Here is a 24,941-nt window from a genome sequence, read left to right on the forward strand (position 1 = left end):
CGAATATTTTCATATGAAGTGATTTCCATTCACTCTGGCAGCAGTAAATCAGTTGGAAAATTACCTTAGGAAACCCAACCATTTCTGTTTACAGTATTGGGAATTTCCCATCTGCTGACAAGACAGAGTCCTCACAATCAACATTTTCTTTGTTCTTCCGGCCTAAAACGTTTACCACTTCTTATTTTCAAGATAGGAGTTTTGTTTATACCACGTTCCAAGAACAGGAACAACCTTCCAATCTCCTGAAGTTTCAATTTAAAATGGAAGTTTTGTTCCTTTCCCACGGTAAGAGCAGTTAATGAGAAAGGAGTTTCCACGAGCTGTGTCCCAGGGTTTGGCAGGAAGCCCTGATTGAAGCTGCAGTGGCCGCTTTCAGTTGGCATCGGCGGTTTGGAGAACATGGTGTCGTATTCTGCTGCGTGTAAACGTCTTGCTCCCTGTGGACTCGGGGTGAATCATGGATGAGATTTCGGAACAACACTGCCTTCCAGTCTCTGGTCATCTGCTATCTAAGGAAATATAAACAGAGTTATTTGTTCAGTTCGAAGTCCTGGGCAATGTGAAAGATGGAACAGTTCTGATACAAAATCGGAGACTGGGAAAATGGTTGGAGAGGAAGTAATAAAAGAGAAGCTGAATATAAAGTTGGAAGTCAGGAGACGTTCAATAAAAAGGAAGAGTGTGCAAACGCAGGTGGAGATGCACATGGAAAAGGAGTGTCACTAGTCCTGAAGTCTTAAATCGATTTATATTTCCAAGATACTACCAGCATTTTCCAATAATGTCATTTGTTGGTTTAGTAAGAGAAAATGGCAGTGATCCTGGACCAAACAGCTCTCCTGTGCTCTGGGGATATTTGACTTACTGTGTCTATGTCCCACACTGAAACCTCACGATCCTGCCGCACGTCCACCCTCGTTACTGACAATATACTGTTCATACGTTAAACACAAGAAGAACAATTGCAAAACGTTGAGGGAGAGTTCCCTTCGGTTTCCATCAGAACAATATGAATCACTAAAAATTGGTTCAGGACCCATGTGACATTGATCCGTCTCTGTCAGACCCCGAGCAAGTGGCCATTCGCTTTCCGTGCCTTTGAACACTTTGGGTGGTGCACGGTTGGTTTGGAACCTCACGTTTTGAAACGGACATCATTCATCGTATTTTCGGCTGCACTGATAAAGTTGTCTCTGGTGTCTCCAGTAAAATGGAAACAGTGTTCACTCAGAAACCGACGTGTGATCAAAAGCAGGCGGACAGATGTGTCAATGAAAGCAGCAAGAACATTCCCCTGCGAAGGGTTGCAATACTACACGTGGAAAGAAGAGCCGGAATTGTATTAAGCGGTGAAAGCGCCCGTTGTGAGGATTGCACCCACCAACCACAGATTAAGCATCTCACACTGCACCGACTGAGCGAACCAAGCACGGTGCACTGTGGATTAGTTTGCTATTACATTGCGAGCATAATTCATCAGCACTTTGTTAGGATCCAGTTCATTCCTCTTAATCACAATATGATTCACACCTTTCACTTCAGTTATTCCTTCAAAGCATTACAATCTATTCAGCACTTGTCCCGGGATTTAAGGTTCAACCTTAATATCTTCATATTTTTACCCTCACCTTTATATCGCTGATGTGATTTCCAATCACTCTGGCAGGCCGTAAATCCGTCGGGACGTTACCTAAGGAAATCCAATCATTTCCGTTTACAGTGTTGGGCATTTCCTATCTGCTGACGAGACAGAGTCATCTCAATCAACACTTTCTTTGTTCTTTCGACCTAAAACATTTTACCACTTCCTATTTTCAAGGCAGGAGTTTTATTTATAACAAGTTCCAAGAACTGGAGCAACATTCCAATGTCCTGAAGCCCTTTCCAATTTAAAGTGTATGTTTTTCTCCTTTCTCACGGAAAGAGCTGTTACAAAGGAAGGAGGTTTCACGAGTTGTTTCCCATGGCTTGGCAGAAAGTCGCTGATTGAAGCTGCAGTGGCCGCTCTCTGTTGGCATCGGGAGCTTGGAGAAAGTGATGTCGTATTCTGCTGCGTGTAAACGTCTCACTCCCTGCGGACTTGGGGTGAATCATGGATGAGTTTTCCCGGTTCCAATGTCAATACATGGTCGGGGTGAATGCTTGTGCTGAAATATTTGAGGCTTATTCCCTGGGTGGGCTCGAACCACCAACATTTCAGCCAACTGCGCTAACTATTTGAGATACAGAAACTGGCAACGCAGACATCCAAAAGCAAAGCTATCGACTGGATATGAGGATACATCGGACAGCAGGAACTTGCGTTGTTTTCAGAGACGGTCGCTGATTTTATCACCGAGAGGGTAAGCACACTGAGGAGCTGCAAACACTCAAATTAAAAGGCATCCACACATGCGCAGTTCTCACGCATACATCTCCACATAGTAGCTCACTTACGATGCTGGTATTTGAAGCCACAATTCGATAGAAACTGAAGCTTAAAATCCAGCATCTTAAAACCCTCGATCCCGCTACCACACAAAAGCCCACACTCAGAATTTTTATGACTAGTGTTTCAGCATCGATTCACTTCAGGCACTTAGACCTCTCAGATTATGTAATGAAATTGGCGTAATTTAAGAAGAAAGACCAAAGAAAATGTACAGACAAGAAACAGGCCCTTCATCCATTCAAGCCTGAGCCGATCCAAATCTACTGTTTAAACCTGTCACCCAATTCCTAAGCACCTGTATCCCTCTGCTCCCCACCTACTCATGCATCTGTCCAGACGCATCTTAAATGTATCTACCGTGATTACCTCTCCCGTCTCTGCTGGGAACGCGTTCCAGACACCCACCACCCACTGTATCCCTCTTAAACTTTTCACCACTCATCTTGAAAGCGTGACCTCTCGGTATTTAATCCTTCAATCTGGGACATAAAACTTTTCTCTATCTATCCTGTCTGTACTCTTCATGATTTTGTAAACCTCAAAAAGGTCCCACTCAAACTCCTCTTTTCTAATGAAAACAAAACAACTCAACCTCTCTTCCTAGATTGTACCTTCCATACGAGGCAACATTCGCTTAAACCTTTTACGCGCCCTCTCCAAAGCGTCCACATCCTTTTGGTAATGTGGCGACCAGATATTTGCACAGTATTCTAAGTGTGGCCAGACCAATGTATTGTTCAATTTTAACATGACCTGCCAGCCATTTTATTCAATACCACATCCAATGAAGCCAAGCATACTATATGCCTGCTTGACCACTCTATCCACCTGTGCAGCGACCTTCAGTGTATAATGGACATGTACTCACAGATCTCTCTGTCCATCAACTTTTTTTTTTCCCGAAGTTCTTCCTTCATTGTATAACCCCATCTAGAATTAGACCGACCGAAATGCGTCACCTCACATTTGTTTGGTTTGAACTCCAGCTGCCACTTTTCCGCCCAACTTTCCAGTATCCTCCTGTATTCTTTAACAGTCACTTATACTTTCTGTTAGTCCAGGAATGTTCGTGTCATCTGCAAACTTTCTGATAATTCCAACCGTGCTCTCTTCCAGAACATTTATCTATATCACATACAACAGTGGCCACAACACTGACCCCTGTGGAGCACTACTGGTCATCTTTCTCCATTTCCAGAAACTCCATTCAACTGCCACTCTCTGTCTCCTATTGCTCAACTAATTCTTTATCCACCTGTCTAGAACACCCTGCACACCATGTTACTTTACGTACTGTATTTGGTTACCATGGGGAACCTCATCTAACTCCTTACTGTAGTGCATGTATATGACATCAACAGCCTTTCCTTCATCTATCAACTTGGGCACTTTCCCAAAAAACTCTATGCCTCTCACTGATATGCACATTATTGTCTAAATATGAATAGATCTTATCTCTCAGTACCTTCTCCAGCAACTTTCCCAACACTGATGTTAGGCCCATTGTTCTGTAGTTATCCGGAATATCCCTATTATCCTTCTTGTACAGTGGACAATATGAGTAACGTTCCAGTCGGTCAGAACCTCACCTGTGCTGAAGTTCGCCACGAAGATATCTGTCAGGGCCCCAACTATTTCCTCTCTCAACTCACTCAGGAACCAGGGATAGATCCCATCCGTTCCTGGGGATTTGTCCACATTAATTACCCCTAGCCTGCCCAACACAGCTTCCCTACTTAAGTCAACATGATCCAGACTAATCAAATGTCTTACTCTAGACTCAATATTCATCATATTCCTCTCTTCAGTGAACACTGATGCAAAATAATTATTCAGAATCATACCCAGTCTCTCAGATTCGACATACACCCTTCCTTTATTTTCCTTTAGTAGACCAATCCTTTCTCTGGTTACCCGCTTGCTTCTTATTTATGAATAATAGGCTTTAGGATTCTCCTTAATTGTGCTAGCGTGAAGTTGTTTCATGACCCCTTTTAACCCCCTTGATTCCTCATTTAAGACTTGTCCTACTCTTCTCATGTTCCTCGAGGGACCATTATGTTCTTAGCTGCCGAGGCGTTATGTATGCTTCCCTTTTCCTCTTGGCGAGTCGTACAATTGTCCTGTCATCAACAGTTCACGAATATTGTCTTTCAAATCCTATGCCTTCAACGGGACATGGAAATGTGTTGCTGGAAAAGCGCAGCAGGTCAGGCAGCATCCAGGGAACAGGAGAATCGACGTTTCGGGCATAAGCCCTTCTTCAGGCTTGTGCCCGAAACGTCGATTCTCCTGTTCCCTGGATGCTGCCTGACCTGCTGCGCTTTTCCAGCAACACATTTCCAGCTCTGATCTCCAGCATCTGCAGACCTCACTTTCTCTTCAACGGGACATGCCTATCCTGCACTATATTTAACCTATCTTTGAAAGCCTACTACATATGAACTGTGGACTTTCCTACAAATAGCTGTGTCCAATCCACATTTCCGACCTCCTGCATAATTTTGATATAATTAGCTTTGGCCCAGGATAGTACTCTTTCCTCAGGACCACTCTCATCTTTGTCAATGAGTATTCTAAAACTTACAGAATATTGGACACTTCCCAAAGAAATCACCCACGGCAACTGCTATCGCCAGCCCTGGCTTATTCCCCAATATCAGTTCCAATATGGCCTATTCCCTCCTCAGACTATTGATATACCGCCGCAGAAAACTCACCTGGAGGCTTCTTACAAATGGTATACCATCCAGACCTCTGTCGCTAAGAGTATCCCGGACAATGTTGGGAAATCGGAAATCTCCAATCAAAACTAAAGAATTGCCTCTACGTCTTTCCATGATCTGTTTCACTATGTTTTTCTTACACCTCACGCTCACTGTAATACAGCCCCAAAAATCTAACCTCACCCTTCTTATTTCACTACTCCATCCATAGTGTCTCACGACCCAAGCCTTACATGGTGTCTTCCTTTCGCACAGCAAGGACATCATCTCTGACCAGCAATGCAACACCTTCCCCTTTTTCTTCCCTCCCTGTCCCATCTGAAACATCTATATCCTAGAACATTTGATTGCCAACCATGCCCTTCCTTCAACTAAATCTCTGTGATCGCAATAACGTCATATTCCCCGGCATCAACCTAAACCCTATGTTCATCTGTCTTTCCTCCATGCATTAAAGTAGATGCATTTCAGGCCACCAGTTCTTTTGCATTCATCTGCTCTCTGCCTACTCTTCCCATTTTTAATGTTATCTTCCTGATTCTTAGCGTTTCCAGTTTCCACCTCACTGCCGACTTGTTTAATCTTGTGGTTCCCAGCCCCCTGCCACATTAGTATAAAACCTCCCCAACAGCAGTAGCAAAAACTCCCGAAAGGACATTCGTTCCCGTCTGGTTCAGATGTAGATCGTCAATTTTCTTATCGTCCCACATTTTCCTGAACTGGTCGCACAGTCCAACAAATCTGAAACCCGCCCTGCAGCACCATTCCTCAAGTCACGTGTTCATCGTGCCTTTTTTTATTCATTTCTACGCTGGCAGTCACATGGCACCAGCAGCAATCCAGAGATTACTACCTTTGAGGTCCTCCTTTTTAATTTCTCTCCTGGCTCCCTGAATTCTCCCTACATGTCCTCATCTCGTGCCTGTATGCACCAAGACAACTGGCTGTTCACGATCCACTTTTCGAATGATCTTCAGCCGATGGGCGACATCCCTGGCCTGAGCACCTGGGAGGCAACATAACTCTCCAGAATTGCTGATGCTCCACAGTGAGTCCACCCGCAGCTCCAGAGTGACCACGCGGTCAAGCAAGTGCTGCAGCTGGACACACTTCTTTCAAGTGTACGTTGAGAAAACCTTTACAAGGATTTGCAAGGTTTGCACTGCTTGGAGGTGAGAACGAAACTGAATAGGCTTTGTCAGATTCCCAGGAGCTTCAGGGCTTAGATATGGCCTCTCAGAAGCTTATAAAATCATGAGGAAGACAGACAAATTAAATAGTCAGGGAGCACTTTTTCACAAGACACGCGAGTTCAAATCTACATAGCAAACATTTAATGTGAGAGAGGAAAAATTTAAAAGGGATGTGAGGGACACATGTTTTTCACACAGAACTTTTCTGTGTGTGGAATGAATTGCCACATTTAGTGGCAGAGTCTGGTGCACTCACAGCATTTCAAAGGCATCTGAATGGGTGTATAGACAGGAAGACCTCGGAGAGATAAGGCACAAATATTGTGAGATATGTATGGATTAATTTCGGTTATCTGTTTAGCAAGGGGAAGTTGGCTCGCGGGATTTGTTTCCATGCTCGACAACTCTGAGATGCTCCAGCCACCGGCAACGGTTTGAATACACCATTTGCAAAAAAAAAAAACGCATGATGTTTGTTACTCAGCGAGTTTGGCTATTTTGTTTGGAGGGTGGATGGGCCCAACCGATCCAGAGATGAAGGTTTTCCGGATATTTGCTGCCAATGACCATTCTTCTTGACACTTTCCCAAGTTCGCCATCAAAGATTTTGGCTAAAGAAAAATACCTCACATATCGCATTACCCACTTTCCTCTCCAGCGAACCCAAAACCTGACAGCTCTTAACGTGGAACAGAATCAGAACTGAAAAGGCAGTACCATGATCAGACACACCGAAGCGTAAGTGCTGTCTGTGATGCACTGTGAGTCGTCTCTGACATGAACCGCTCGCACAAGTAACAGCGAGGCAATTCCAAACCTACTGGAGATTTAGTTTATTGCCAAGTCCCAGAAAGTGCTCAAGTATCATAAAACAAAACAGAACAACAACGAACCAATAAGAGTGAACATTTCCAATTATATCCGTGATTAAATTAGGCCATCAATGCCCCGGTGATCACCTTTCTCCATCACCAGGACAGTAATGAAGGAAATGAAAGTATCGCAACGTTTCACATCGCGATTGCCCACCTTTTCACCACAGCATCAAATAACGGCGAACAGATTCAATGCAGGATCTTCTTTCGAAATAACGGTGAAATAACTATGTCTATTCACTTTCAGAGTAAACGGGGAACAACACAGGTTGTCTGGAATATGAATAATCAACATAGACAATTGGGTCCCAGATTCTACTGGTGCACAGACTTTCATATGAAAAGGTACCTTGGGTGATTGCCCCACACCCAGAAATCTTCTGGCTACCTTCTGTTTGCCCTGTCACATTAGCCTTGTGCTGCTCTAATCGAATTTGTAGTTCTTGCCATTTGTCCGTATTGCAACGAGGGATAGCTGGTCGTGGCAACTCGTGACTGCCACACAAATTATTTGCCAAAATTGGATAGTCCTGCAACGTGATTCGCAGTGCACGAACTTCGCAACGAGGATATGCCACGCGGCAAGTTACAAAGCACGCTTCCATTTATTAAAGTCAGTTTCTGGGAACTGACAAACAGATTCCTCCTTACACTCGGAATTATGACAACACATAAACCAACAGCCTCTCTCAGAGACAAGCGACCAATGCCCATCTTGTGCCGGACAAACATAGTTGACAAGATTGCACGCAGGGACTGCACAGAAACCTATAGAGGAGAAGCAGACAGACGACCATCGAGCTGCATTCATGCAGTTCAGTTACCCGATAAACCCCATGCACAGCTGTTCCGTGTAGGTACACACAGGGCACTGAGTCTCTCTGACTCCGGGACTTGGGACTCGGATTATATGACCGTCTGCAGCACTGGTTACTTCCTTGTGTGAGGTAACTACCGATGGAACATATGTAAAACACGATAGCTGATTGAGAAAAGCGTCAAAAATAGTACCCAAGAGACGTATTTCTGTTGTGTTTCTGGTCCTGTTCCTGACATGACATCCAGCATTGTACTTATTGTGTGCTTCCTGACGATTCGGTGGATGCTTCCGTGATCGCATTGTGTGCAGTAATCTGCGTTTTAGGTGCAATTATGTGCGTTTGAAACCCAGGACCACCTGCCTCTATTCTGTTTTCTTCTTCACATGCGCAATTGCAACACAGTAAACGATCAATTAATATTGGAAAATGACATACACAGGCGTGTGAAAAGCCCAGTTTCCGTGGCAATTATGCAATGGTTAGAGATTACATTGATTCAGGAGATAAGGATGGAAAATGTGTTTGGGTAGAGATGAGGAACATTGAGGAAAGAGGAAACCAGCCGGTGTAGCTTACAAGAACATTAACAGTAACCACAGTGTAAAAAAAAAGTACAGGAAAAATACCGCCCGTGAATGCTAAAAGAAGGCAAGAATTATGGGAGACATTCATTTCCCTTCTTCCACTCCCGTTTGAATTGTAAAGAAACTTTGAAGAAAAACAATCGAAAAGTCATATATGCAACATCGAACAACGTGCGTCATACCTTGGCCATTGATTACCGTAGATTAGAATACTTACAATATGGAAACAGGTCCTTCGGCCCAGCATCTCCACACCGACCCGCCCCAGCCCAAATGCATTCCTCTCCATTCACCACGTCAATTTAGCACGGCCATTTCACCTAACCGGTACATTTTTGGACTATGGGAGAAAACCAGAGCAAGTGCACGCAGCCACGGGGAGAATGTGCAAACTCCACACATTCAGTTGCATGAGGCGGGAATTGACCCTGACTCTGTGGTATTGTGAAACAGCAGCGCTCACGATGGTGTCAGCGTTAGATGGGACTTATTTGCCGTCTTTTATTGGGAAACATCTCTTTCATTGTGAGCATCTGGAAAGACCAGCTCCTTCGCCAGAAAAAGAAATGAATATGTCACTAATCTTGGATTGTTTCATGTCCAAGAACACTCAGATCAATACCTCTCTTGATCAGCTCTGCTGATCATGTTTGCAAAGAGATCTAGCAAATTGCCAAAGTGGGATTGTCCTTTCAATCAATAATTTTGACTCAGCTTGGCTGCAAATATCTTTTCCTAACTTTGTGTTTTTCTTCCTTTACGTTGGTGTCTCGCACCTTACAATTCACAGCAGAGGTGGGAGAGGAGAATGGAAGCATTTAGCTCATCAAGTCAACGGCAGCTTTCAATGAGATTACGGCTGACTTGGTCAATGCTTAACACACCTGAGCTGTCTGTAGTCATGGCCGAGTAGTTAAAGCGATGGATTAGAAATCCATTGGGGTTTCCCCACGTATGTTCGAATCCTGCTGACTACGTTATGAATGCTTTCCTGCTGGTATAATTTTCGCTCAAAGTTCAGAAAAACTATTTTGTGAACCAGGCCGGTAATTTGATTAGACTTGGGAAACTCGAGTTCTTCATCAGAAATGTTCCATATTTAAAACATTATCTCTGTTTCTCTTTCCAGATACACTGCTCGACACATAGGGTTTCTGCAGCTGTTATTGAACGTCCTGAGCAGAAGTGCTGCTTTTCATTAGATTCCTTTAATCCCTGTCCACTGTTCTCTGACTCGGGTCAGTGGCAACACTTCCTCCTGCTCGTCAAAGTGCTCATTCCCCACCGCTCCCTCTCCCATCATTAGAAACAACCGCAGGAAATCTCCACTTAACCATCTTTGTTCCAAAGTGAAACTCATCAGCCTCGGGAATCTCTCCACCAAACGGGACTTCTCATCCCTGGACATGGTGCAAGCCAGAGGATTGTGAAGTGATACTGTGAAAATATTGTCAGTTGGCAGTTGAAAAAATGTTTAGGAAGCAAACCATATAATTTAGGATCCAGCTTTGTAAATCTTGAGAAACTCTTTGGGAAATGGAATCAGAGGAGAATGAAGAAGTGTGAACTGTCGGACCGAGTAGAGGACGGGACATTGACTCTGATGTTCTCGGGCCAGGAACTGATCTGAGACATTGAAATCATTCTCGCTCACGTACGTGAGGAATGCAAACTTCATCTGGACTCTGGGACAATGAAAAACTCTGGAACACTCAAGACAATATCCAAATATTGACTGGGATCACTACAGTACGAGTACTATAGATGAGTCATTTTTTGTCCACTGTGTGCAGGAGGGCTTCCTGACACAGTACGTACACATGCCTTCAAGGGACGAAGCCACTTTCGATTTAGTACTGGGTAACGAGCCTGGCCAGGTTTTAGATTCGGAAGTAGGTGAGCACTTTGGAGACAGCGATCACAATTCTCTCAGGTTTACTTTCGTGATTGAAAGGGATAGGTGTACTCCACGGAGCAAGAGTTTCAGCTGGTGGAAGGGAAATTACGATGCAATGAGGTAAGATTTAGGAAGCGTAGAATGGGGTAGGAAACTGTAGGGGGTGAGCACATTAAAATGTGGAGCTTATTCAAGGAAAAGCTCCTGTGTGTCCTAGATAAGTATGTACCTGTCAGGCAGGGAGGAAGATATAGAACGCGTGAGCCGTGGTTTACTAAGGAAGTGGAATCCCTGGTCAAGAAGAACAAGAAGTCTTATGTTAGGACAAAACGTGAAAACTCAGTTAGAGCTCTAGAGGGTTCCAACGATATCAGGAGAGACTGAAAAAGAGAGCTGAGAAGAGCCAGGAGGAGACATGAGAAGTTGTTGGCAGATAGGATCAGGGTTAACCCTAAGGCTTTCCATAGGTATGTCAGGAATAAAAGAATGACGAGAGTTAAATTTGGGACAATCAAGGATAATAGTGGGAAGTTGTGTGTGGAGTCAGAGGAGATAGGGGAAGCACTAAATAAATATTTTTCGACAGTGTTCGCTATAGAAAATGAAAATGTTGGCGAGGAAGATACAGAGCTACTTGCGTCTAGACGAGAAGAGATTGAGGTTCACAAGAAAGAGATATTAGAAATACTGCAGAGTGTGATAATAGATAAGTCAGCTGGGCCGGATGGGAGCGATCTGATTTTGTTTAGCAAATGCACTGCAGGAAGGTACAAATCAAGCTGATGCTTACAACGGCTCGTTTTGAGCCGCTAATTTCAGTGAAGTGGCGGCGCCAATAAAAGGTGTCACGCATCTCGTCTAATTCCACATCCTGAGCTCGAAATGACCAGAGGTTTCTCGCTGAGTTTCTGCAGAGTCTTGTTTGGACGACACCATGACACTTTTTCACTGGAGTGGATCATGAAATCGCGTCGTGACTATGAATAAAACGATGGAAACGTCCAGCCGAGAAGGACGCGACCCTGAAGCAGGCAGCTGAGGACAAATGTTTCTCCTTTGCCAGAGAAAGGCACTGCTTCACAAATTGGAAACTTCGAAGTGAAGCAATGTTGGTGATTATCGTCGGTGCTTGTTCACCTTTTTAATTCTGATTCCGTGAAAGCCCATGGCATTACATATCGACATTCTGCCAAGCGCCGGCTGGTGTTTTGGGCCAGTCGCGTAATGGATAATGCGTCTGACTTCGAATCAGAAGATTGTAGGTTCGAGTCCTGCCTGGCTCGCGGGGGAATGTTTCGCTTTAACCGTGGTATACGTTGACGCTCCCCTGAAAAGTTTTCTCGAAACATCGCCTCTGTGCTTCCGCATGTAAAGCTTGCATTTGTCCTATTGTCCATTTCAAATTCCAGCTCTCCACAACGGACACCTCCGTCAGTTTGGCGGTATCTTCTGGTGTGTCTCCCTCTGTGGGTGAAAATGAGCATGAGTTCCTCAAAAGAGTTCCAATTCGTTATACTTCTGTCCCATTATTGTGCCATGTAAGAACATAGGATAACCTCATTGACATTTGACCTGGAAACATTAGAACACACGAGACTTTGGGCCAAAGTTCGAAACTGCGACTAGAATAGATGGCTCTCTGATTAGCCGCAATGCACACGGGCGGAATGGCCTTTTCCCACTTTGTAAATCTTCGAAGACAATTTGAAAAAAATCTGCAACGAAAATGTTCAGACAGGGTGTTTTATTTACACCAAATACGATAGTATCTATCGCCTTGTCTTGTTATTTACTTGTGAGGATTCGGTACTCTCAGCACCGTGGCCCGGATCGTATTCCCGCTCATGGAATGGTTGTATTGTTCAGCAAACATATCGGTGTACCAGTACTTCTGCCGATTTTCCGATGCTGGCAGGTCATTGGTTTTGTCCAAAACATTATGAAGGTTAACATAAAACAAATAGCTGCAGGTGCTGGAAATCTGAGCCAAAAACGAAAATTGTTTGTGCAGCGGAGCATGACTGGCAACAGAAACGTCGACTCTCCTGCTCCTCGGATGCAGCCTGACCTGCTGTGCTTTTCCAGCATCACTCTAATCTAAAGTCAGGTTTCCAGCATCTGCAGTCCTCACTTTTGCCTAGTTTCTTCAGTGTCTCTGGTTCCCAATTCAAGAAGTCCATCTCTAGCGGTTTCATGTTTGTACCTCCGTGCTGAGGAGTTGAAGAGTGAAGAAAAGTAACTCACCTCCTCCATCTCTGGGGTAATTCGGGACTGAAAATGAATCGTGTCACATTGAAATATATCTACATGCGAATTAATCTCTGTCTTTTATTGGGAACCATCTCTTTCATTGTAACCATCAGGAAAGATCATTTCGTTCGCCAGAAAAAGAAATGAATATGTCACTAACCTTTGTTTGCTTCAGGTCCGAGAATACTCAGATCAATAGCTCCCTTGCTTACTTCTGCTGGTCATGTTCGCAAAGAGATATGGCAAATTGCCAAGTGTGATTTTCCTTTCAATAAATAATTTTGATTCAGTTTGCCTGCAAATATCTTTTCCTACCTTTGTGCTTTTCTTCTTTTACATTGGTGTCTCGCACCTCACAAATGACAGCAAAGGTATGAAAGGAGATGGGAGCATTTCGCTCATCAAGTCAACGGTAGCTTTCAATGAGATCACGGCTGATTTGGTCAATGCTCAACCCACCAGAGCTGTCTGTAGTCATGGCCGAGTGGTTAAGGCGATGGATTAGAAATCCATTGGGGTTTCCCCGCGTAGGTTCGAATCCTGCTGACTACGTTATGAATGCTTTCCTGCTGGTACAATTTTCGCTCAAAGTTCAGAAAAACTATTTTGTGAACCAGGCCGGTAATTTGATTAGACTGGGGAAACTCGAGTTCTACATCAGAAATGTTCCATATTTAAAACATTATCTCTGTTTCTCTTTCCAGATACACTGCTCGACACATCGGGTTTCTGCAGCTGTTATTGAACGTCCTGAGCAGAAGTGCTGCTTTTCATTAGATTCCTTTAATCCCTGTCCACTGTTCTCTGACTCGGGTCAGTGGCAACACTTCCTTCTGCTCGTCAAAGTGCTCATTCCCCACCGCTCCCTCTCCCATCATTAGAAACAACCGCAGGAAATCGCCACTTAACCATTTTTGTTCCAAAGTGACACTTATCAGCCTCGGGAATCTCTCCACCAAACGGGACTTCTCATCCCTGGACATGGTGCAAGCCAGAGGATTGTGAAGTGATACTGTGAAAATATTGTCAGTTGGCAGTTGAAAAAATGTTTCGGAAGCAAACCATATAATTTAGGATCCAGCTTTGTAAATCTTGAGAAACTCTTTGGGAAATGGAATCAGAGGAGAATGAAGAAGTGTGAACTGTCGGACCGAGTAGAGGACGGGACATTGACTCTGATGTTCTCGGGACAGGAACTGATCTGAGACTTTGAAATCATTCTCTCTCACGTACGTGAGGAATGCAAACTTCATCTGGACTCTGGGACAATGAAAAACTCTGGAACACTCAAGACAATGATGTGTTTCTGTTCGCCGAGCTGGAAGGTTTTGTTGGAAATGTTTCGTCCCCTTTCTAGGTGGCATCCTCAGTGCTTGGGAGCCTCCTGTGAAGCGCTTCTGTGTTGTTTCCTGCGTCATTTATAGTGGCCTGTCCTTGCCGCTTCCTGTTGTCAGTTTCAGCTCTCCGCTGCAGTGGCTGGTATATTGGGTCCAAGTCGATGTGGTTGTTGATGGAGTTTGTGGATGAGTGCCATGCTTCTGGGAATTCCCTGGCTGTTCTTTGTTTGGCATGCCCTATAATAGTCGTGTTGTCCCACTCGAATTCATGTTGCTTGTCGTCTCTGTGCGTGGCGACTACGCATAGTTGGTCGCTTCGTTTCGTTGCTAGTTGGTGTTCCTGGATGCGGATCGCTAGCTGTCTTCCTGTTTGTCCTATATAGTGTTTTGTGCAGTCCTTGCATGGGATTTTGTATACTACATTAGTTTTGCTCATGTTGGGTATCGGGTCCTTAGTTCTTGTAAGCTGTTGTCTGAGTGTGGCTGTTGGTTTGTGTGCTGTTAAGAGTCCTAGTGGTCGCAGTATTCTGGCTGTCAGTTCGGAGATGTTCTTGATGTGTGGTAGTGTGGCTAGTCCTTTGGGTTGTGGCATGTCCTCATTCCGTGGTCTATCCCTTAGGCATCTGTTGATAAAATTGCGAGGATATCCGTTTTCGGCGAATACCTTGTATAGGTGTTCCTCTTCCTCTTTTTGCAGTTCTGGTGTGCTGCAGTGTGTTGTGCCCCTTTTGAATAGTGTCTTGATGCAACTTCGTTTGTGTATGTTGGGGTGGTTGCTCTCATAATTCAGGACTTGGTCTGTGTGTGTGGCTTTCCTGTGTACCTTTGTGGTGAATTCTCCGTTAGGTGTTCTCTGTACCATCACGTCTAGGAATGGGAGTTGGTTGCCCTATTCTTCCTCTCTGGTGAATCGGATTCCTGTGAGTGTGGAGTTGATGATCCTGTGTGTTTTCTCTATTTCCGTGTTTTTAATGATTACAAAGGTGTCATCCACGTATCTGAACCAGTGTTTGGGTTGAATTTGCGGTAAGACTGCTCTGACCTTTGCATTACTGCTTCTGCTCTGAGTCCCGAGATCGGTGAGCCCATGGGTGTTCCGTTGATTTGTTCGTATATCTGGTTGTTGAATGTGAAGTGTGTTGTGAGGCACAAGTCCCAAGATTTAGGAAGATTAGGTAAGATTTAGGAAGCGTAGAATGGGGTAGGAAACTGCAGGGGGTGAGCACATTAAAATGTGGAGCTTATTCAAGGAAAAGCTCCTGTGTGTCCAAGATAAGTATGTACCTGTCAGGCAGGGAGGAAGATATAGAACGCGTGAGCCGTGGTTTACTAAGGAAGTGGAATCCCTGGTCAAGAAGAACAAGAAGTCTTATGTTAGGACAAAATGTGAAAACTCAGTTAGAGCTCTCGAGGGTTCCAACGATATCAGGAAAGATCTAAACAGAGAGCTGAGAAGAGCCAGGAGGAGACATGAGAAGTTGTTGGCAGATAGGATCAGGGTTAACCCTAAGGTTTTCCATAGGTATGTCAGGATTAAAAGAATGACGAGAGTTAAATTTGGGACAATCAAGGATAATAATGGGAAGTTGTGTGTGGAGTCAGAGGAGATTGGGGAAGCGCTAAATAAATATTTTTCGACAGTGTTCGCTATAGAAAGTGAAAATGTTGGCGAGGAAGATACTGAGATACTTGCGTCCAGAGTACGAGAGATTGAGATTCACAAGGATTAGGTGATAGAAATACTGCAGAGTGTGACAACAGACAAGTCCCCTGGTCTGGATGGGATCTGTCCTAGTATCCTCTGGGAAGCAAGGGAAGAGATTGATGAGCCTTTGGCGTCGATCGTCAAATCAACGTTGTCTACAGGAATAGTTCCTGTGGAATGGAGCGTAGCATACGTTGTTCCCGTGTACAAAAAGTGTCGTAGAGACAACCCTGGTAATTACAGACCAGTGAGTCTCACTGCAGTTGTTGGTAACGTGTTGGAAAAGGTTATTATAGATAGGATTTAGGACCATCTAGAAAAGAATAATCTGATCAGGGACAGTCAGCACGGTTTTGTGATGGGTATGCCTTGCCTAACGAATCGTATTGATTTTTTTGACAAAGTGACCAAACAGGGAGATGACAGTAAACCGGTTGATGTGATGTATATGGGTTTCAGAAAGTTGTTCGATAAGTTTCCCCACAATAGGCTATTATACAAAATGCGGTGGACTGGAATTGTGGGAGAGATTGCAGCTTTGATCAGTAATTGGCTTGCCAATAGAAAACAGTGTTGTAGTTAATGGAATATGTTCTTCTTGGTGTCCAGGTACTGGCGGAGTACCACAAGGGTCGGTGTTAGGTCCACTGCTGTTACATGAGATCTAACCTTGCCAATCAGTCTCCCATGGGGAACATTGTTGAACGCCTTACTGAAGTCCATATAGATCACATTTACTGCTCTGCCCTCATCAATCTTCTTTGTTACTTCTTCAAAAAACTCAATCAAATTTGTGAGACATGATTTCCCACGCACAAAGCCATGTTAACTGTCCCGAATCAGTCCTTGTCTTTCCAAATACATGTACATTCTGTTCCTCAGGATTCCCGCCAACAATTGGAGTATTCTTGGCAGATGCAGTTTCATGTCGGGAATGCGAGATCATATACTTTGTTGGGAAGAATCAAAAGACACGCTACTATTAAAATCGATAGAAACGCAAACGATGTGCAGTGCAGAGGAGTCTCAGTGTTCTTATACATGAAACGAACAAAGGTTAATCACATATTTATTTCTTGCTGGCAAAAGAAAGCCTTTTCTGATGTTTACAATTAAAGAGATGGTTTCCAAGAAAATAGGAAAATTAAGTCACCAGTAGAGTAATCAATTACCAAGATATCCCTCGTGATGTTTTATGGGACATGTGGGATTTTTTTGATTATGGTTCTCCAAACGTTTTTATAATGGAACCGAGAGTTTTAGATGGGCAGTTAAGATCACGCATGACTATTGCCATTTTTGTTACTCACACACAATATTTTTTCCTTGTATGATTTATTTCGCTTTGTGGTTCCTGCAAGTGGGCTTGTAAACCACACATGCTTGTGAGTTCATTCCTCACTGTTCCTCAACTCCAGCCAAACAGACTTTACATCCTTATTTCCTGAATCAAGGTAATCGCTAACCATTGCATAAATGTCATTAAAACTTCGGTATTTCACAGGCCTCTGTATATCATCTTACAATATTAATTAATCCTTTACTGTATTGCAGTTGCGCATAAGAAGAGAAAAATAGAATCGAGAATGGTGGACCTCCGCTTCACACACTCGTTATTGAAGCGAAAATGCAGATTACTGCCCATAATACGATCGTGGAAGCATGTGCTGAACCCTCAGGAAACACAGAATAAGTGCAGTGTCACAGGGCATGTCAGGGACAGCACCAGAAAGACAACAGAAATGCTGCTATGAACTCCTATTTTGGATGTATTTCTCAATGAGCAATAGAGTGTTACATGTGTTCCATCAGGGGTTACCTCACACAAAGTAGCCAGTGCTGCAGACGGTCATATCATCCGAGTTCCAAGCCCTGGAATCAGAGACATTCAATATTCTGTGCATAACTGCAAGGAACAGCTGTCCGAGGCGTTTACAGTCCAGGTGAAATTACGAATGCAGCTCCCTAGTTGTCAGCCTCTTTCTCCTATGTCGTGTTTCGTGCAGTCCCAGCGTGGAATCTCGTCAACCACGTTTGACCTGCACGTGATGCGGATTGGGCCTTGTTTTCTCGTGACTTGTTGTCTGAGTGAGGTTCTCGGTTTCTGTGCTGTCATAAGTCCGAGTGTTCAGAAGAGTCTGGATATCGTTTTCCAGAATTTGTTTTTAATACAGGGAAGCATGATTTAAAAATTACATCAAACCATATCCTCGCTGCGAACTTTGTGTGCCATGCATCTGCGAATGAAGCGGTGTGGATATTGGTTCTTGGCAAAGAATTTGTGTGGGCGTCAGTCCAGCAGTCCCTAGTAGCAATACGTACAAACGGCAAGGGCCACACATTCGACTCGAATAGCACAACAATAATAGGACAGGGCAAGCAGAAGACAGCCAGACAATTCCTGGAAGCAGGGCACTCATCTACGGATTCCATCCGTTGGACCCAATCTGCAATCCCAACAAACGGAAGCAGCGAGAATGAAACCAAATGAATTCGTACCAAAACATGAGAGCAGCGCTTCACAGGAACCTCTGTAGCGCTGAGAATGTCACCCAGACAGGTGACATCTTCCTCGAGTCACCGAACTTTTCAACAAGAACTCCAGAAGCATCCGAACTTCACATCTTTCTGCTCCAAAACACTCCGCTTTTCCACAATAGAGAATTGCACACTCAACTACCGCGTGTAAGATGAGAATACCAGCCCCTACACTACCAAGGGCGGCGGTAAGAGCGAGGGGAAACAGCTGCCACTGTCATTCCACAGCTACAAACGCTCTCTTTGAAAGGTACATTTTCGTATGAATGTCGGGGCAGCAGTAGAATATGGGAACTTAACAGCCCGCGCTGTGTATTCATATTCTGGACAATGTGAGTTGTTCACAGTTTTCCCTAAAAGTGAGTGGACGTCGTTATTTCACCGCTGTTGTGAAGCCAGATCCTGCACTAAATCTGCTCCCTCGTTTTTTGTTGTTGTGGCTTAAAGGTAGGCAATCGCAACGTAAAACGTTGTTATATTTCTCTCATTTCCTTCATTACTGTTCTGGTGAGGGAGGCTGGAGATTAGCTCGCTCGATCAGATGGAGGCACCAGCGCATTGTTGACCTAATTTAATCGAGAATATAATTGGTAATATTCACTTTGCAAAGTACATTTTTCTGTTATGTTTTATGTTACTTGAGCCCTTTCTGTTACTTGACAATGCACTAAACCTCCAGAATGTCGGGAAGCTCCGTTTGGAATTGCTTCGGTACTATTTGTGTGAGCAGTTCTGGACATACACGTCTCGCACTGCCTCACAGACAGAAGTAATGAGTTTGTGTGTCTGATAATGACTCCGCCTTTTGAGTTTTGCACCTGGTCCACGTTAAGAGCTTCAGTTTTTGGATTCACTGGAGAGTTGAGGGGATAACACGATTTGTGAGGTTTTTTTTAGTCAACGAAATTATTTGATGGAGAACTTGGGAATGTATCAAGGAGAATGGTCATTGTCTGTAAATGTCTGGAAAACATTCCTCTCTGGGTCATTTCAAAACATTACGCCTCAAGAAAAACTAAAATTCAAGCACGCTGACTTAGTAACAAACAGCATGCGTTTTTGCAAGTGGTCTATTCAAACTGTTGTCAGGTACTGGAGTGTCACAGAATTGCCGAGCACGGAAGCAAACCTTCCGATCCAACTTGCACCTGCTGAACAGATGACCGTAACTAATCTAAACATATTTGCCAATATTTGTCCCTTATCTCTCCGAACATTTCCTGTCTGTATACCCATTTAGATGCCTTTGAAGTATTGTGAGTGCACCAATCTCTGCCACTAAATGTGGCAATTTATTCCACACGCACAAAAATGTCTGTATTAAAAACAAGTGTCGCTCACATCCCTTTCAAATTGTACTGCTCTCACATTAAACCTATGCTATCTCGCTTTAAACTCACGTGACTTCTGGAAAAGTGTAGATTGACTATGTTCTCTGCTCGTTTACCTCATGATTTTGTAAACTTTTCCAAGGACATCCCTCAGGCCTGAAGCTCCGGGGAAAACTGTCGAAGAATTTTCAGCTTCTCACTGATGTCCACACGGTGCAAACCTTTCAAATCGTTGTAAATATTTTTTTAATTATGCGAAGGTATTCATAGAAAGTGCCAGGGGAAATTGCCTGAAGTGAAGCGATGCTGAAACATTAGTCTTGACAGGTTTGGCGCTTAGTTATCGTCAGGGAGCGTCGCCGAGTGGTTTAATGTAGGTAAAAACAATGAATGCAAATGCTGGAGACAGGATTGAGGATTAGTGGTGCTGAAGAGCGCAGCAGTTCAGGCAGCATCCGAGGTGCAGTAAAATCGACGTTTCGGGCGAAACCCTGTATTCCTGATGAAGGGCTTTAGCCTGAAACGTCGATTTTACTGCTCCTCGGATGCGGCCTGAACTACTGTGCTCTTCCAGCACCACTAATCCAGAGCGGTTTAACGTGCGGGGTTGAGGGTCCACTCTCTATTGCGTCGTGGGTTTGAAAAGCTAACTTTGCAATCGAATAACTGCAGGCAGCTTTTTATGACAGTACTACACAGGTCCTGATATTGCTTTATGGGTGTCTTTGTTACTCCTCGGGTCTCTCACTCTCTCTGCGATAAACACGGGAACATGAGCAACTGATTCTTAAAATAATGAGAACTACTGCTGTCCATATCCTCTCGAGCACTGTGTGTTTGGATGTGTACACGCTCAATTTTGCTGCCAGTTGCTGTGTCTCAAATGGCCATAGCATTTGTCTGAAATGTTGGTTGTCCTAGCCCAAAAAGAGCACAGAGCCTCAAATATTTCACATCAAGTATTGAGACCGACCATATACTGACAATACAACCACGAGAACTCATCCATAATTGACCCTGAGTCCTCAGTGAGTAAGACGGTCACGTAAAGCAGAATGTGACCCCAGTCTCTACAAGCCCCTGCTGCCACCAGAAAGGGGCCACTGCAGTTTCAATCAGCGGCTTCCTGCCCAGCCCTGGGACACGGCTCATGGAAACTCCTTCCTCAGGAACGGCTGTTACTGTGTGAAAGGGTAAAAAAATTCTAATTCAAATTGGAAATGGCTTCAGAAGATTGTTCCTGTTTTTAAAACATTATGTAATCAGAATTCCTGTCTCGAATATTAGAAGTGGTAAACTTTGTAGGCAGGTAGAACAAAGAAAGTGTTGATTGTAAGGACTCTGTCTCTTCAGCAGATGGGATTCCCGACACTCTAATCAGAAATGATTTGGTTTCCTGAGGTATTTTCCCGATTGATTTGCAGTCTGCCAGAGTGTCTAGGAATCAGTTCGGTGACCTAAGGATCAGGGTCAAAATATGAACATATTAACAGAGAATCGTAAATCCCGGGGCAAGGCCTAAATGGATTGTCATGGTCTGAAGGAATAAATCTGAGAATTGAAAGACTTGAATAATGTTATTTGCAATGGGGAGGAATGAACGAGATTTTTGAAAATTGCCGTGTCAACTGAATTAAACTCAGTATGAAATCATAAATTAACCAACACCAATCCTGTCCTGGTTCGCTCAGTCGGTAGAGCTTGAGACCTTTAATCTCAATGATGTGGGGTCGAGACCCACGCAGGGCGCTGTTGTTTGCTAATCGGTTTGCCGCTCTCCATTAATGTTGCAAGAGCGAATTCGCTTGCTGAGGCAGGTTTTGTTTACACATTTTTTCCTCCGTTTTTGATCATCTTTTGGTTTCTGAGTGAAAACTGTCTCCACTGTACTGCAGGTGCAAGAGACCAGGTTATCAGTTCAGCCGAATATGCTATAAACGATGTCCCTTCCAAAACGTGAGGTACCACTCCAAACGTGCCCCAACCAAAATGTCCAGAGACGTCGAATGCGAATGGCCACATGACAGTGACAGCTGGATGTCAAATGGTGCTGTAATAGAATTAACTGAATGAGAATGCTCTGATGGAAACCGAATGGAACTCTCCCTGAAATTTTCCCATAAACTCGGTAAATGATGCTGTTGTGTACCCATATGGGTTTACGTCATGAACAGCTTATTGTCAGTAACATGGATGGGGGTGATGCAGGATAGTGAGGTTTCTGTGTGGGTCAGAAGTGATTTGTTCGAACAGGGAATTCAAACGTCCACAGAGCAGACATAGCTGATTGGTCCAGGATCGCACTTCTCCCTTCTGTTTCAGTACCAACAAAAGATATTGCGGGAAAATCTCAGCAGGTCTGGTAGAATCTTGGAATGGAAAACCGAGTTAAGTCTTCAAGACCAGTGACACTTATTTCTCCATGTCCATCTCCGTCTACCTTTTTATTGAATATCTCCTGACTCTCAACTTTATACTCAGTTTGTCTTTTATTACTCCGTCTCCAAACATTCTCCCAGTCTCAAATTTAATAGCAGAACTGTTCCATCTCTCACCTCGCCGAGTTATGAGAGGACTTCGAAATGCACGATCAACTTCTGTTTCTATTTCCTTAGATACTCGATGGCCAGAGACCAGAAGGCATCGGAGGATAGTTAGAGCTTTCAGCCCATCTGGTCGCCCGCCATTCAGTCATAACTCATATCGTTCCCAAACCAATTTTCAGCCTTCTATCTGTGACACTTAGCTCCCCTGAATTTAGGATCCAGTCTTTTTCCCAGAGTGCGAATGAAACGGTCCCAACCGTCTCCACATCAGCTGACAGCTGTTACACCGTATCTGTGTGCGATCGAGCTTAGTTTCAGTCCCACACAGCAAACACGTCCGTTCTGAGGAATGCAATCCCCACTGCATGACAGATCGATCGGGTCTCTGACCCCACGGTTTTTCTGCGAGGCAGTAGTTAGCTCCTTCACCACCCACGGCAAGGACTGATGCTTCAAAATGTGGGGACAAAGAACGATAGGCACAAGAGTTTGTACAGGTTCGGTCGAAAGGGTTATTGTCAACATCAGTGGAGTCCCTGCTTCAGAGTATGGGTTTGAATCCCTCCAAACCCTTCCTACTCATATACCATTTCAAATGCCTCTTAAATGTTGCAATTGGAGGAGCCTCCACCACATCCTCTGGCAACCATGGCAGCACATACACGAATACATTGTCACTGCAAATCCCCTCTAAGGATCTCGCCTTTTTGAGCTGAAACTATCTCGCTGTTCATTCAATGTCGCTATGTCTAATTCTTGGAACTCCCTCCCTATCGACATCATGGCAGTATCACTGTGTTGAGCACTTCCAGGACGAAGTGAAGTAACTTACCATCTCAATCTCTTGAGTAATTATGGTTGGGCAGTGAAGCCTATCCCAAAGAGTGACGTGCATTCTCCAGAATTTCGTTTGAAAAAGCTGCACCCGAAAGTGGTCCGGAACAAGTGTAAAGTTACGAAGGGAAGGTAGGATAAACTGAAAGTCAATGATGACTGGAATGCATGAGGCAGAAAGTGAGTGAGGAGCTGTTGGTACAAGGATCAATGTCAGTGCTAATGGTTTAGCCCTTACTGCCTATTGTTAACACCGACTCACACACCACTCCTGGTAAATTCACCACAATTACCCTGGTCTCTTGGTATGAGTTTCCCTCTGCGCATATTCACGCGGTAAATCGGCCCAGGGATGATGAACGCATACTGTTTATCCCGTCAGGTTAAAGAGGTGAAGGCATCCGTTTGAAATCAAAGCAAGAAGAGATTGCCTCTTCCTGTACATTTTCAGTGGAGAGTCGCCAGCTGCGAACTTCTTTCCTGCACAAGCGGACGTTGATATAAATTCTCATCGAGCAGCTTTATTGCAGAAAGGTGGTCCGATTAACTGTGATCAAATACTTCATTAAATGCCCTTATTGATTTGAAGAAAAGTGTCTGTGGTTTCGTCAGTTAAAGCATATGGTAATAACCAGGCGTTAATGTTGTCAAATGCTGTCAAATGTTCTGTACATTGAAAGTTAATTGTTTAAACTTCTTGAAAAAGCCGTATTGTTTATCCAACATCGCGAAAGTGACGGTTCAGCATGCTTCTTGTGTTTGAGTTCAGTCCGTTGTTATTTCGTGCTACCAAACCGTACCGCCTGATGTGGACCCATTAATCTATGTTCTATCCTGCTAATTCAACGCAGCGTTCTTTTTACTCTGTTCGACAAGGATTTGTCTATCTCTTCTACTATTATTCTCCGTCCGTCTTTTCAAGTTTTTTGGGAATAATGAAGAGATGCAGGAGACACTGCAGACTTGCAGGACAATGTTTTAGTAATAACGCATCCAATGGCTCTCATTGTCTGCTGTCACCATTCATTGATTTTAGGCAAACGGCAATGGCATCATAGAAATCCTATAATTGTAGTGAAACTGTTTTTTTTCTGTTCTATTATGAATACTATTTAGAATTGTAAAAGATCATAACGTTTTGAGTGAACAAATGTCACCTGATCTCAGACCTAAGTAACATAGACATTACTTGGAGACTGTGAGCCTAGTTCTACACACTCTGGCCGGGGGGGGGGGGGGGGCGGAGAAAGCCACGGAACAGGCTCCGATTTTAACACTTTTCCAGGAGTAGAAAAGAAAAATGAGGGATATTGACAGACAGAGAATGGGAGAATGTAGAAGAGAGTGAGATGGTACAGAGAGACAAAGGGAGACAAACAGAAATTCTCCATTCACCATGGCTGCTCATCGACATAAAGGAGAAGAAAAAGGTCATGAAGGCCAGCCTTTCATCAACTCAGGGCAACAGCAACAGCATTACAGCCGATAAAGGAATTTTGCATTTTTATAGATGACGTCTGTCAGCTCATGAGAGATTCTGGTAAGTATGATGTTTCGCGAAGTGAAATTGACAATTACCCAGGCAATAAAACAATAAAAAGCATAAGTAGCCTGAATCTGTGATACGATACATTAAATCTCTTTGTCTCCACAGATGCTGTCAGGCCTGCAGAGTTTCTCTGTCAATTCCTGTTGTTGATTCAGATTTCCAGGATTCGCACTTCTTTGTTTTATGCGACTGTAACTCCCATAAATCTGCTTTGGATTACAAATATTTGACATACACATGTTAAACTCATCACTTGGCGGCTGATTGGCTGCCGTCCTTGCCGCTCAGTGTACATTTTCATTGCCTTGAGAAATTGAATCA

General features: G+C 43.9%; 2 non-coding genes and 1 pseudogene across 2 annotated transcripts; 2 read left to right on the top strand and 1 right to left on the bottom strand.

Annotated features, from left to right (window-relative positions):
• The first annotated feature begins 11,740 nt into the window (after window positions 1-11,740).
• On the top strand, window positions 11,741-11,813 carry trnar-ucg (transfer RNA arginine (anticodon UCG)). The gene has a single exon. It is a non-coding gene; the product is annotated as a tRNA-Arg (tRNA).
• A 1,437-nt stretch (window positions 11,814-13,250) lies between these two features.
• On the top strand, window positions 13,251-13,332 carry trnas-aga (transfer RNA serine (anticodon AGA)). Its single transcript has one exon. It is a non-coding gene; the product is annotated as a tRNA-Ser (tRNA).
• Window positions 13,333-14,133: 801 nt separating this feature from the next.
• On the bottom strand, window positions 14,134-15,206 carry LOC148138694 (uncharacterized; annotated as a pseudogene).
• Window positions 15,207-24,941: the final 9,735 nt, after the last annotated feature.

Source organism: Chiloscyllium plagiosum, unplaced genomic scaffold (assembly GCF_037043375.1).
Source record: "Chiloscyllium plagiosum isolate Xiang-an unplaced genomic scaffold, Cpla_swu_hap1 HiC_scaffold_39, whole genome shotgun sequence".
NCBI classification, from domain to species: Eukaryota; Metazoa; Chordata; class Chondrichthyes; order Orectolobiformes; family Hemiscylliidae; genus Chiloscyllium; species Chiloscyllium plagiosum.